Source organism: Choloepus didactylus, chromosome 3 (genome assembly GCF_015220235.1).
Source record: "Choloepus didactylus isolate mChoDid1 chromosome 3, mChoDid1.pri, whole genome shotgun sequence".
Taxonomy (NCBI): Eukaryota; Metazoa; Chordata; class Mammalia; order Pilosa; family Megalonychidae; genus Choloepus; species Choloepus didactylus.
Window position 1 is genome coordinate 139,369,008 of NC_051309.1, and position 15,754 is coordinate 139,384,761.

The window sequence follows — 15,754 nt, forward strand, 5'->3', positions numbered from 1 at the left end:
GTCTGACCTTTGGGTATGCTCTACTGACCACATAAATTGTGTCATTCTTCACAACTGCTTTCCTCTTTCATCTGCTTTTTACTTCCTGATTCACATTGTCCTGATTCTCAAAGTCTTCATTATATCTTCCTATGAATTTTTATTATATACATTTTCTTGGCTACTGTTATTCATTTCCTTACCTTTATGATTTATCCATCAGTGTTTAATTTTCATATTTTAAAGCTTCTGTTAGGGTTTTTCTGTATTTCAGTTTGCTTTTATAGCTTCTGTTAGGATACTTCCTTCTCATCATATTTGGATTTTGTGATGACCATCAATTCTGAAAAACTATATCCAAAATAAGTCTGAAATTAAGGCATATATAAGAGCAATTCAAATAAATGTTTAAATAGCTACTACCTTGTATTGTGCTACAAAATTGTGTAACCTAATTCTTTTTCTATTATCCTACTTTAACTGAATGACGAGCATTATATAGTTTAGTCAGGTGTATTTATTTTGTATAAGCTGCACTTCTTAGTACTTCTGTATCACATGATAACTTTTTTTTTTAATCATCATTTTATTGAGATATATTCACATACCACGCAGTCATACAAAACAAATTGTACTTTCGATTGTTTACAGTACCATTACATAGTTGTACATTCATCACCTAAATCAATCCCTGACACCTTCATTAGCACACAAACAAAAATAACAAGAATAATAATTAGAGTGAAAAAGAGCAATTGAAGTAAAAAAGAACACTGGGTACCTTTGTCTGTTTCTTTCCTTCCCCTACTTTTCTACACATCCATCCATAAACTAGACAAAGTGGAGTTTGGTCCTTATGGCATTCCCAATCCCATTGTCACCCCTCATAAGCTACATTTTTATACAACTGTCTTCGAGATTCATGGGTTCTGGGTTGTAGTTTAATAGTTTCAGGTATCCACCACCAGCTACCCCAATTCTTTAGAACCTAAAAAAGGTTGTCTAAAGTGTGCGTAAGAGTGCCCACCAGAGTGATCTCTCGGCTCGTTTTGGAATCTCTCTGCCACTGAAGCTTATTTCATTTCCTTTCACATCCCCCTTTTGGTCAAGAAGATGTTCTTCATCCCACGATGCCGGGTCTACATTCCTCTCCGGGAGTCATATTCCACGTTGCCAGGGAGATTCACTCCCCTGGGTGTCTGGTCCCACGTAGGGGGGAGGGCAGTGATTTCACCTTTCAAGTTGGCTTAGCCAGAGAGAGAGGGCCACATCTGAGCAACAAAGAGGCACTCAGGAGGAGACTCTTAGGCACAAATATAGGGAGGCCTAGCCTCTCCTTTGCAGCAACCGTCTTCCCAAGGGTAAAACTTATGGTAGAGGGCTCAACCCATCAAACCACCAGTCCCCTATGTCTGTGGTCATGTTAGCAACCATGGAGGTGGGGTAGGCGAATACCCCTGCATTCTCCACAGGCTCCTCAAGGGGGCACTACATCTTTTTTTTTTTTTCCTTCTTTGTCTTTTTTCTTTTTTCTTTTTTTTTTTTTTAGCTTTCCCTTCTTTTTTAAATCAACTGTGTGAAAAAAAAAGTTAAAAAGAAAACAAACATACAATAAAAGAACATTTCAAAGAGACCATAACAAGGGAGTAAGAAAAAAACAACTAACCTAAGATAACTGCTTAACTTCCAACATGTTCCTACTTTACCCCAAGAAAGTTACATAATATAGCAACATTTCAGTGAACTTGTTCCTACTACATCCATCAGAAATTAACAGACCATAGTCATTTCTGGGCATCCCCAGAACGTTAAATAGCTTATCTGTTCTTCTTGGATTATTGTTCCCCCTTCCTTAATTGCTCTCTACTGCTAGTTCCCCTACATTCTACATTATAAACCATTTGTTTTACATTTTTCAAAGTTCACATTAGTGGTAGCATATAATATTTCTCTTTTTGTGCCTGGCTTATTTCGCTCAGCATTATGTCTTCAAGGTTCATCCATGTTGTCATATGTTTCACCAGATCGTTCCTTCTTACTGCCGCGTAGTATTCCATCGTGTGCATATACCACATTTTATTTATCCACTCATCTGTTGAAGGACATTTGGGTTGTTTCCATCTCTTGGCAATTGTGAATAATGCTGCTATGAACATTGGCGTGCAGATATCTGTTCGTGTCACTGCTTTCCGATCTTCCGGGTATATACCGAGAAGTGCAATCGCTGGATCGAATGGTAGCTCTATATCTAGTTTTCTAAGGAACTGCCAGACTGACTTCCAGAGTGGCTGAACCATTATACAGTCCCACCAACAATGAATAAGAGTTCCAATTTCTCCACATCCCCTCCAGCATTTGTAGTTTCCTGTTTGTTTCATGGCAGCCATTCTAACCGGTGTTAGATGGTATCTCATTGTGGTTTTAATTTGCATCTCTCTAATAGCTAGTGAAGCTGAACATTTTTTCATGTGTTTCTTGGCAATTTGTATTTCCTCTTCAGAGAACTGTCTTTTCATATCTTTTGCCCATTTTATAATTGGGCTGTCTGTACTATTGTCATTGAGTTGTAGGATTTCTTTGTATATGCAAGATATCAGTCTTTTGTCAGATACATGGTTTCCAAAAATTTTTTCCCATTGAGTTGGCTGCCTCTTTACCTTTTTGAGAAATTCCTTTGAGGTGCAGAAATTTCTAAGCTTCAGGAGTTCCCATTTATCTATTTTCTCTTTTGTTGCTTGTGCTTTGGGTGTAAAGTCTAGGAAGTGGCCTCCTAATACAAGGTCTTGAAGATGTTTTCCTACATTATCTTCTAGGAGTTTTATGGTACTTTCTTTTATATTGAGATCTTTGGTCCATTTTGAGTTGATTTTTGTGTAGGGGGTGAGGTAGGGGTCCTCTTTCATTCTTTTGGATATGGATATCCAACTCTCCCAGCTCCATTTGTTGAAAAGACCATTATGGCTCAGTTCGGTGACTTTGGGGGCCTTATCAAAGATCAGTCGGCCATAGATCTGAGGGTCTATCTCTGAATTCTCAATTCGATTCCATTGATCTATATGTCTATCTTTGTGCCAGTACCATGCTGTTTTGGCAACTGTGGCTTTATAATAAGCTTCAAAGTCAGGGAGTGTAAGTCCTCCCACTTCGTTTTTCTTTTTTAGAGTGTCTTTAGCAATTCGAGGCATCTTCCCTTTCCAAATAAATTTGATAACTAGCTTTTCCAAGTCTGCAAAGTAGGTTGTTGGAATTTTGATTGGGATTGCATTGAATCTGTAGATGAGTTTGGGTAGAATTGACATCTTAATGACATTTAGCCTTCCTATCCATGAACATGGAATATTTTTCCATCTTTTAAGGTCCCCTTCTATTTCTTTTAGTAGAGTTATGTAGTTTTCTTTGTATAGGTCTTTTACATCTTTGGTTAAGTTTATTCCTAGGTAATTGATTTTTTTAGTTGCTATTGAAAATGGTATCTTTTTCTTGAGTGTCTCTTCCGTTTGTTCATTTCTAGCATATAGAAACATTACTGACTTATGTGCATTAATCTTGTATCCCGCTACTTTGCTAAATTTGTTTATTAGCTCTAGTAGGTGTATCGTTGATTTCTCAGGGTTTTCTAGATATAAGATCATATCATCTGCAAACAATGACAGTTTTACTTCTTCTTTTCCAATTTGGATGCCTTTTATTTCTTTGTCTTGCCGGATTGCCCTGGCTAGCACTTCCAGCACAATGTTGAATAACAGTGGTGACAGCGGGCATCCTTGTCTTGTTCCTGATCTTAGAGGGAAGGCTTTCAGTCTCTCACCATTGAGTACTATGATGGCTGTGGGTTTTTCATATATGCTCTTTATCATGTTGAGGAAGTTTCCTTCAATTCCTACCTTTTGAAGTGTTTTTATCAAAAAGGGATGTTGGATTTTGTCAAATGCTTTTTCAGCATCTATTGAGATGATCAATTGATTTTTCCCTTTCGAGTTTTTAATGTGTTGTAATACATTGATTGTTTTTCTTATGTTGAACCATCCTTGCATGCCTGGAATGAACCCCACTTGGTCATGGTGTATGATTTTTTTAATGTGTCTTTGGATTCGATTTGCAAGTATTTTGTTGAGGATTTTTGCATCTATATTCATTAGGGAGATTGGCTGGTAGTTTTCCTTTTTTGTAGCATCTTTGCCTGGTTTTGGTATTAGATTGATGTTAGCTTCATAAAATGAGTTAGGTAGTGTTCCATTTTTTTCAATGTTTTGAAAGAGTTTGAGTAAGATTGGTGTCAGTTCTTTCTGGAAAGTTTGGTAGAATTCCCCTGTGAAGCCATCTGGCCCTGGGCATTTATTTGTGGGAAGATTTTTGATGACTGATTGGATCTCTTTGCTTGTGATGGGTTGGTTGAGGTCTTCTATTTCTTCTCTGGTCAGTCTAGGTTGTTCATATGTTTCCAGGAAATTGTCCATTTCTTCTACATTATCCAGTTTGTTGCCATACAGTTGTTCATAATATCCTCTTATAATTTTTTTAATTTCTTCAGGATCTGCAGTTATGTCAACTTTTTCATTCATTATTTTGTTTATATGGGTCTTCTCTCTTTTTGATTTTGTCAGTCTAGCTAGGGGCTTGTCAATCTTGTTGATCTTCTCAAAGAACCAACTTTTGGTGATATTTATCCTCTCTATTCTTTTTTGTTCTCTATGTCATTTATTTCTGCTTTAATCCTTGTTATTTCTTTTCTTCTACTTGGTTTAGGATTGGTTTGCTGTTCATTTTCTAGCTTCTTCAGTTGATCCATTAGTTCTTTGATTTTGGCTCTTTCTTCCTTTTTAATATATGCATTTAGTGCTATAAATTTCCCCCTTAGCCCTGCTTTTGCGGCATCCCATAGGTTTTGGTATGTTGTGTTCTCATTTTCATTCGTCTCTATATATTTAGCAATTTCTCTTGCTATTTCTTCTTTAACCCACTGATTGTTTAGGAATGTGTTGTTTAACCTCCAGGTATTTGTGAATTTTCTAAGTCTCTGATGGTTATTGACTTCTAATTGTATTCCATTGTGGTCAGAGAATGTGCTTTGAATAATTTCAATCTTTTTAAATTTATTGAGGCTTGTTTTATGTCCCAGCATATGATCTATTCTGGAGAAAGTACCGTGAGCACTAGAAAAGTATGTGTATCCTGGTGATTTGGGATGTAATGTCCTGTAGATGTCTGTTAAATCTAATTCATTTATCAGATTGTTTAGGTTTTCAATTTCCTTATTGGTCTTCTGTCTGGTTGATCTATCTATAGGAGAGAGTGATGTGTTGAAGTCTCCCACAATTATTGTGGAAACATCAATTGCTTCCTTTAGTTTTGCCACTGTTTCTCTCATGTATTTTGTGGCACCTTGATTGGGTGCATAGACAATTACGATTGTTATTTCTTCTTTCTGAATTGCCCCTTTTATTAGTATGTAGTGGCCTTCTTTGTCTCTCAAAACATCCCTGCATTTGAAGTCTATTTTATCTGAGATTAATATTGCTACACCTGCTTTCTTTTGGCTGTAGCTTGCATGAAATATTTTTTTCCATCCTTTCACTTTCAGTTTCTTTGTGTCCCTGTGTCTAAGATGAGTCTCTTGTATGCAACATATTGATGGTTCATTTTTTTTGATCCATTCTGCGAATCTATATCTTTTAATTGGGGAGTTTAATCCATTTACATTCAACGTTAAAACCGTGAAGGCATTTCTTGAATCGGCCATCTTATCCTTTGGTTTATGTTTGCCATATTTTTCCCTCTCTCTATTAATATCCTTTATTGTACCCATACCGAATCTCTTTAGTACTGAACCTTTCTCCAAGTCTCTCTGTCCTTTCTTTGTTTCTCTGTCTGTAGAGCTCCCTTTAGTATCTCCAGTAGGGCAGGTCTCTTGTTAGCAAATTATCTCAGCATTTGTTTGTCTGTAAAAAATTTAAGCTCTCCCTCAGATTTGAAGGAGAGCTTTGCTGGATAAAGAATTCTTGGTAGGAAATTTTTCTCTCTCAGAATTTTAAATATATCGTGCCACTGCCTTCTTGCCTCCATGGTGGCTGCTGAGTAGTCACTACTTAGTCTTATGCTGTTTCCTTTGTATGTGGTGAATTGCTTTTCTCTTGCTGCTTTCAGAACTTGCTCCTTCTCTTCCGTGCTTGACAGTGTGATCAGAATGTGTCTCGGGGCGGGTTTATTTGGATTTATTCTATTTGGAGTTCGCTGAGCATTTATGATTTGTGTATTTATGTTGTTTAGAAGATTTGGGAAGTTTTCCCCAACAATTTCTTTGAATACTCTTCCTAGACCTTTACCCTTTTCTTCCCCTTCTGGGACACCAATGAGTCTTATATTTGGATGTTTCATATTATCTATCATATCCCTGAGGTCCATTTCGATTTTTTCAATTTTTTTCCCCATTCTTTCTTTTATGCTTTCATTTTCCATTCTGTCATCTTCCAGGTCACTGATTCGTTGTTCAACTTCCTCTAGTCTTGTACTATGAGTGCCCAGAATCTTTTTAATTTGGTCAACAGTTTCTTTAATTTCCATAAGATCATCCATTTTTTTATTTAGTCTTGCAATGTCTTCTTTATGCTCTTCTAGGGTCTTCTTGATTTCCTTCATATCCCGTACTATGGTCTCATTGTTCATCTTTAGTTCTTTGAGTAGCTGCTCTAGGTGCTGTGTCTCTTCTGGTCTTTTGATTTGGGTGCTTGGGCTTGGGTTATCCATATCGTCTGGTTTTTTCATATGCTTTATAATTTTCTGTTGTTTTTGGCCTCGTGGCATTTGCTGAACTTGATAGGGTTCTTTTAGGGTTTGTAGACCTATTGAAGTCCTTATCTCTAATTTATCAGATCTACAGCTTCGTGGAGTACACTTTCTCTAACTAACCAGCAGGTGGCGTCCACGAGCCACCTGTTCTCCACAAGCCAGTTCTCCCCTGCTTAGCCTTTTTGGTGAGTGGGGGAGTGAGTCTTGTGGGGCCCAATTGGTGTACCAAGCTTGCGTGTGTAGTTGGTGTTGCCTGCCCTGTATGTGGGGCGTGTTTCTGGGCAGTCGGGGAGGGGGGGTGGCCCTAACAATCAAATCTTCCTGATGATCCTAGAGTTTTAAAGCTGCTGCAATAGTCTAATCCTTCAGTTCAGTCCTGCCACAGTTTGTCTCTGCCACTGACCCACAAGTCTTTGGTATTGGCGTATGGCTCCTGAGACTTGCAAGTGGGCCCCTCTTCCAGGCCGTGCACCCCGGGTCCTCTGTTGAGGGATGACTGTGCTATGTCACAGGTGAGTGCCGTCCCCCCAGGGCAGTTCTGGGCTGCTGGGCTGTGTAGGGAGGCTCCCAGTCTGCTCAAATGATGGCTGAATGGGGCTTTGTTAATTCACACTGCTCCACCTTCCCAGCTCTGGGACATTCAGCTGAGGTTGCAGGGAAGGCTAACGTCCACGCCCAGTTTTGTGGTGTGTGCCTGTTATTTGAAGCACTTCCATCACACTGGGTTGTCTGGGGCAGCTCTGGGCTATGGGGCTGGCGATGGGCAGGAGTGTTTCCTGTCCACCAGGATGGTGGCTGTGAGCGGACACCCCCCTTTTCTTGGGAAGTTGTGTTGTTTAGTGAATTTTCTCAGCCACTGGATTATTGCCTTTTGTCTCAGAGCTCTCTTAGTTCTGCTCTTGACTTGACGTGCCCAAATTGCAATTCTTTGAAGCTTTCTGTATTGGGCTTCTTAGAGTAATTGTTTTAGAAAAAGAAAAAAGGATTTAAAAAAAAAAAAAAACAAAAACAAAAACAAAAAAAAAACAGCCCTCCTCAGAGATCTAATGGGTTATTGAAATGCTAATAGACAAAGCAACCAGGGCCATTAAGGAAAGGTCCACAGGGCAGAGAGATCAGCTTTTCTTCGGGATTTGCATATGCGCCTCAAGGCCTGAGCTCCGCCCTTCCCCTTTCTGTGTTCACCAGAACTTCAAAAATCCTCTGCTTTTATTTTGGAGTTTTTCGTGTTGTTTTTTTTCTATGCCTGTCTCCTCTCTGCTGGGCTGGCTGCTCTCAGAGTCTCTGGTGTCTGGTCTCAGTCTATCTATGGTTGGAGTTTGAATCAGTAGAATGAGTTTCCGATAAGAGCAGCCACTGCAGTTCTCCCTTCTCCTTCCCGGAGCTGACAGCCCCTCCTCCCCCGGGACTGAGCCTGGCAGGGAGGGGCGCGGGTCCCCTGGCCGCAAAAACTTACAGATTTCGCTGATCTCAGCAGTTCCACGTTTTCATGAGTGTTGTATGAAGTATGCCCAAAGACAGATTGCTCTGTGGTGTCCAGTCCACGCAGTTCCTGGCTTTTTACCTACTTTCCTGGAGGAGTAACTAAAACTTACAGCTCACCAGTCTGCCATCTTGCCCCGCCTCCTCATGATAACTTTAAAGTGATAGTTGTAGTAACAACAAAAGAAAAGAGGAGTAACTAAGAGTTTAGACTTCAGATGAGTATCTAGGTCACCCCATCAGAAAAACAACGTAGCCTAGCCAAAGTTTTGGACAAGGGTAAGGGAAATATAAATTGGATAGTGGAGGATGGAAATGAAGAATATCAATTATGTCCTTGAGATGAGATTCTGTAGCGAGGACTTTAGTTTGTTTCACTAATCATGATTTTTAGATGACAGTAACTGGCCATCTCCTTGAAGAAGACTTTGCACTGATTGGACTGTACCTCCCCTTATAAGGATAAATAAAATCATCTTGCATTTACAAGACTGGAGGCCCTATATTATAATTTGGGAACAAATATGATAGGTGAATATATGTAGATTGTACCAGATATAATTTATGCACAACCTCAGGTAAGTTCAGCCTCCAAGCACTTGGCTGCTTGCTCAGTTAGGCTTCTGGCATTTTCCAGTAAATTCTGTTACCAAAAATGGAATATGGTATTTTTAATTAGTTGTTCTTTTTAATCATATCTTTAAAATGAAGTAGCAATATTCAAGTAATTAGAACAATAAAATGACAACTCTACTATTATGAACACAATCCAATCATTCTTTGAGCATTATGAAGACATTTGAGAATAGTGTACTGCCTCTGGGCATCACGATGAACATTAGATAGCTATCAGGGTCTTGGCAAAGCATAGGCATAAGAATTAGTAGCAATTTGGAGTGATTAAATGCTGGATGTCATAAATTTTCATACACATGAATAAGATTTTTCTTTTGTATTTCAAGAGAACGAAGTGAGCCACCTAGGGTATATTTTCCCTCAAAATGTAGTTGACTCCTTCCCCAGACACAAAGGATATTCACAAGCAAAATGGCCCATCGGGGTCCAATGCAGTAGAAGAAATGTATGGATATAGACAGAACAAAACATATTTGTTTCCATTCCAGTTGTTTGCCACTAGGCCAGGACAAAAATCAGTATGACTTTTCCAGTTTCCCATCGTTACTAAAAGAAACACTCATCACTTGTGTCCTTGCCAGGTTTAGCTGTAAGCTTCCTGTGTGGCTACTCTACAGTTCCCTTAAACTGGCAAAGTAGAGCCATGTGCTATCCTATAAAATTTTATCTTGGATTCAGAAAGAATATAATGATTAGTTTCTATGATTCATTCATCATCATTTTTTTCATTATTTCAATTAACCTATTTTTCAAAACCAAATGCTAAAATAAAGTTACTTTCTAACTTCATCTACTTGAAAGTGCAGCATCCTCAAACCACAGCTTTTCCTCTTTCCTTAAAGAGAATAGCCCCTTTCAAACCTTACCTGCCCACTTCTGTACAGCAAGACCATCAATATATGATAATTACTTTAATCAGGAATAATTGGCAAGATTCTGCCAGCCTGGCCTTACGATCTACACAGTCTCTTTGATCTACTTCCTGTAGCTATTCCCAGCAAGAACTGCGAGCCCATAACTTAGCTGTCATCTTCTCTCTATTCCAAATTAACCACAATTCTCGTGGCAGGGTAAAGTGAACCCAGACCCCTGAGCAACACAAATTGGCAAGCAGAAGTAGGATCTAGAGCCACCATCAAACAGTGGTGATAAACTCCTCCAGAGTGAGTTTTAAATGGCAACCCTTTATATTAATACAAATATCACAGTAAAGACTTGCTTTAGGAGACGATCAAGGCAAAAGATTAAAACAATTGGTTTATTTTAGAGCTCCCCTGTGGAGCCCTTCCCAAAGGGCTGTATCACCTGATACAAGGGGCTCAATGCACAGGTTTCTCCTTCCACGTTAATAAAATTCTTAGCAGAGGATCTCTTTACCCTTCTTTAAAACTTAGACTAAAATTGTCACTATGACCTTTCATATGTATTTTCTTTTCAAATAAAATACATCTCCATATAAAATTGAGAGCTTCACTCCTATTAAAGGGATTAGGAGTTTCCAGAAGTAAGTTTTGGGAATACAGTATTCATGTACTGCTTTTCCCTGTCCAACACTAAGATTCTGCCTTGGGATGCTATCCTACCCCTTAAATGCAGGTATGGTGGGACTGTCCATCACAGTCACTTTGTCTCCTCTACATATTCGGTCTTGAGCAGATTGTCTCAAAGACCGGCAGTGTTTGGTTTCCATCCCAGCATTGACAGAAGCAGTCTGAATTGATTATGCTTTCCTTCTTCCTCTATATCTCCGGGGTTTCTCTGGTTCCTGTGCTTCTGTGCCTTTCATTTCTAAGTGTTACTCCACAGTCTTGCAATAAACTTTATTTTTTACTTTTTGATAGAGACAGTTTCTATTGCAACAAAAGAAGCTAAACTCAAAGGAGGAGATTCAGATAGCGAATAGTCCTTCCCAGTAGCCTGAAATCACTCCATGTGGACAACTGCCTGGGCCATCTTTGCAGTAGGCTGCCTCTACTTCAAATTTTGAAGAAACAACCACCATGAATCTTGTATTTTATTTCTGGTTAACATTCTCCCGTGCGCATAACTTGAATTCTTTTAGGTGTTAATTGATTTCCAGCATCTGACCTTAGCAAGATGGACACCAAGTTACATGAAATTAATTAGAAAAAAATTTTCATTTTAATTAAATGAAAATTACTTTGTCAGGAAAATCACTGACTCCTCATGATAATATCCCAAATGTCCAAAGGCAATATTAGTAAAATATTTTAAGAGGAATTGTGATTAGAAGAGGTCAAATATAAATCAAAAGTGTGTCATATGAAAAAGACTGAAGGAAATTTGTCTGTTTTAAGCCAAAGAAAATTTAAGAATGCATACTGATTATCATCAAATATGTAAAGAGCCATCAGGTAGAAAGATCAAAATCAGAGTTAAAAGGTAAAAGTTATAGGACGTCATATTTAATTCAGTGTGAGAAATGGCTTTCAACTACAATTGTCCAAAAAGGAAGCTACCCACAGTATGGGACAGAAAGTTTTTCACCTCTAGAAATGTTTTTAAAGAGATACAAATGACCCTTGAACAAAAAGCTAGAGAATTCAAATCTGAGATTTTATATTTCTACGTAGCTCAGACTAAAATTTCAGTTGTTCTGCTTCACATTCACAGAATAATGCTATCTGATATCTATTAAAACTAAACATGTTTCATGCAGAGCATAAAAATGTATAAAAAGAAACAAAGGAACTCCTAACATTACCCCCAAATATTGTACATTTTGCTCTTCAACTTTCTTTTCAGAAATGTACTTCTCAGATTCATGTTTTGTATGTTAAGTACATTTTATTTTTTCATGAACAATTTACAAAATAAGTTACCAGTTTCAAACAGGAAAGAGCTCTCTAGGACAAACCAGTAACAGATGCACTTATACTTTGGGTTGGCAAATTCAAAACGGCCTCACCTCAGAGAAACAGGAGCAGCTTATTGGCTGAAACTTTCATAGCAATCTGAAGCAAATCTTTCTACCACCATTTCCACTGCAGAAGATTTTAGTTTTCTGTTTATAGCATTTAAGAAGTACAGTAAGAACATGCTTTTTGAAGGCTTTCTGAGAAGGGGCTAACAGATCAGTGGTTGATGAAGCAATAAATACAAATCTCTGCATTCCATGGTCAGTAGAGGCAGAGTATAAAATTGTTTTATAATAACAGTTTAACTTGTCACAGGGCCCTAATATTTTTTCTAACCATACTGCAAAAAGGCCCTGGTGATGTGATCTTTATATAGAATCAATGATAACTCTAAGGACCACATTTTGCAGCCCTAATCATTCTCCTTCCGTATCCCTTCCCACCAACTCTAACATTTTCAAAACTAAAAACATCCCTCAAAATCAATTAACCATTAAGAAAGGAAACTTCATATTGTACCTACACATATATCAAGTATATCCTTAATCATGTACGATTGTCAAACTTTACAAAGAAGTAAATTGAAATAAATCCATTACAAATTATTCCAGTTTGCTAAGGCTGCCATTTTGCAAAACACCAGAAATGGATTGGCTTTTATAAAGGGGGTTTATCTGGTTACAAAGTTACAGTCTTAAGGACATAAAGTATCCAAGGTAAGGCATCAATAATAGAGTACATTCACTGGAGGATGGCCATTGGCATCCAGAAAACCCCTGTTAGCTGGGAAGACACATGGCTGGCATCTGCGTGTCCCAGGTTGTTTCAAAATGGCGTTCTCCAAAATGTCAGCATCAGCCCACACAAGATTGCATCAGAGAGCACGGCTTTTGGGGGGATGACATAATACATCCAAACTGGTACACAAATTACCAGGAAAAATTTCCTCCATGTTGGCTTCATGAAGGGTCATGTCCACAACTGACTCAGGGAATTTAACTTATTATTAACTTAAATAATTAGAAATCAATTGACCTGGGGAGTTGAAGGTAGTCAAAGAATGTCATGTCATCCTATGTCACCATCAAGGCTATTCCAATTCTATACTCAAAATTCCAGCTTGGGACCAGTCAGTCATTTTAACAATTGTTCATACAGTTTAAAAACTGAATCTTTACATAAATTTTTTTAGATGCTAGGGTATTAGACTAGCTAGAAGGAAATAACTGAAATGGTGGAAATGTAACCCATAACATTCTTTGAAATTTGCTCTACAGCTACTCGTTAAATTGTACTTTGAAAGTTATCACCTTTCTGTGTATATGTTATATTTCACAATAAGGAAATAACTGAAATTGTGGAAATTTAACCCATAACATTCTTTGAAATTTGCTCTCACTTGTCATATCATACTTTGAAAGTTATCAGTGTTCTATATATGTTATATTTCACAATAAAAAGTGTAAAAAAATTAAAAAATTTAAAAAAAACATAGAAAACAACATACAGATGTCATTCCTTTCTTTTTGTGCTGGTTTGAATCCATTATGTACCCCAGATATGCCTCAATCTTGTGAGGGCAGAATATTTGATTAGGTTGTTTCCATGAAGATGTGACCCCGCTCATTCAAGTTGGACCTTAATCCCCTTGCTGGAGTCCTCTATGAGAGGATAAAAGACAGAGACATTTTGAAGATAGCTCAGAGAAGTCAAGAAATAAAATCCAGAGAAGCAAGGAAGACCCACAGGAGCCGAGTGAGCCATTTTGAAATCAGAAGCCAGGAGATCAGCAGATGTTGCCATGTGCCTTCCTATGTGACAAAGGTACCCCGAATGTCAGCTGCCTTTATTCAGATAAGGTATTTTCCTCTTGATGCCTTAATTTGGACAATTTCATGACCTAAGAACTGCAAATATGTTAACTAGTAAATTCCCATTATAAAAGCCAACCCATTTCTGGTATATTGCATTCCGGCAGCTTTAGCAAACTGAAACACCTTTGTTTTTGTGCAGTTACCTGGCCACTTGAAAATATGTAACATCCATAATTGCTAAGAAATCCTTCACTAATTTATCCTTCAGATTTACAAAAGTATACCTTTTATTATGGTGCTTGTGTACCTTACAAAACAATTATTTTCAAACAACTTGACAAAGAATGGAATGACAGTTAGAATGTTACTTAACCTATGTGGTTCATTACCTTTCAAGATTGACAAATTAAGGATAGACCAGAAGAAAAAGGAGTGATGTCTCTAATGCATTAGAAATAAAAGGCAGACTTTTTCCTCTTCCAGATTTAAAACTCTACAGTCCAGACAGAGCCTTGAAAAGAGGGAGAGTAAGAGATTGGGCAAATATTACTAAGGCTACATTATTGGAATTCCAAGCAGGCACCTTGCAACCTGTTATAAATTGAAGGTAAACAGCTAAGATCATCATGGGAAGGTTCCCTGACAGTCTGTATCTGGAGTGCTGTGTTCAGTTCTTAAATAATATTCAGTGTTTAAGAAGAACATCAACAAACCAGAACATATTCAGAGGTAAGTGGTCAGGTGGAAAGCCATTTGAAACTACCAAGACAAAAAGTTGAAAAAATAAGACTGTTTATTTTGGTGTAATAGGAATCAGTAGAGCAGGAAGGAGCCATGATAAATATTTTCAATTCTGAGAGCTTTCCATGGGTAGAAGGGTTTAGAATATTTGGAATGTCAGGAAGTTACAGGAGGACAAATTTAGCTCAATAAAAGAAAACATTTTAAAATCCAGAAATGTTTGAAGATTAAACAGGCTACCACATAAAACTGGTAAGCATTCTATCACTGGAGCTATTCTGGTGTAGACTGGATAACTACTTGCAGAGATATTATAGAGGGAATTCAAGCAATTGGTTGATGGAGACTTAAACTGTGTGATTTTCAAAGTATTTTTTCAGTATAAAGATTCTGAATCCTAAATGCTATACTCCCAGTGGTTTCACCATACCTAAACAGGGATCCTGACTATTCCTCTGGAGAACCGTTTATGAAGAGTAACCCAAATACCAGACAGTATAAAGAGACTTAAAAGTCATGGAAGATGGAAAGATCAGGGTGCACACACATCACTTCCAAGCCTGAATATAATTAATAAAAGCCTTAAATGGAAGAATAAAGAATTAACATACTAACTCTCAAATATAAATGTTTTGTTTATAAAACACAAATATATGGTTAGGAATCTCAAGGCTGCATTAAAGTAGTTATGACTGGACAGATAACAAAGGACAGTATTACTAAAGCAGACCTAGATTTTTTACAAATTATATTTTACTTGGGCCCTGGAAATTTTCTATCATGTTTGGGATTTTTACAATGAAAATACATATCAGAATAAAAACAATGAAACTATTTTCACTGAAGAAATATGTGCTGATTATAAAACGTTCCTCCAAATTATTAGATACTTCTCAAATCAAAACGTGTGGTCTACATGCTCTCCCCTCAAATCTGGCTCTGTGACTGAACTACAGAACACATCAGAAGTGATACGGTACCAGTTTCCACATGGCAGTCTTAAGAAAACAAGCAACTTACACTTACTGACTCTTGGGACATTCACTCCAGGAATGAAGTCACCACTCATGTGAGGAGAGAAACCAGATCCTTAGTCTTCAGCCCCAGCTGAACTCCCTGTCAATAGAGAAAACCAACTTGTAAGTGATATAAGTCAGTCATCGTGGAAATGATCATTGACTTCCCAGTCAAGCCACCCCAGCTGAGACTGTGGAGTGAACATGTGCCTTCCCTGTTGACACCTGAAGACTTGAAAACCAAATAAATAATTGTTATTTTTAAGCCATTAAGTTTTGGAGTGGCTCGTTATACAACAAGAGATAACCAGAACCCAAACCAACATGGACGCTGGCACATATACATCTTGCTTTGAAATTTTCTTTTCCTATGCATCTATTGTGCTCTAATGTTTAGAACACTGACTTTACAACTCTTAAC

General features: G+C 37.8%; 1 long non-coding RNA gene across 1 annotated transcript; it reads right to left on the reverse strand.

The window, feature by feature from the left end:
- Positions 1–234: 234 nt before the first annotated feature.
- Positions 235–14,005, reverse strand: LOC119529025. Its single transcript, XR_005215811.1, has 3 exons — positions 13,966–14,005; positions 8,821–8,890; positions 235–330 (listed from the first exon to the last, which is right to left on the reverse strand). It is a non-coding gene; the product is annotated as an uncharacterized LOC119529025 (long non-coding RNA).
- Between the last annotated feature and the right edge of the window lie 1,749 nt (positions 14,006–15,754).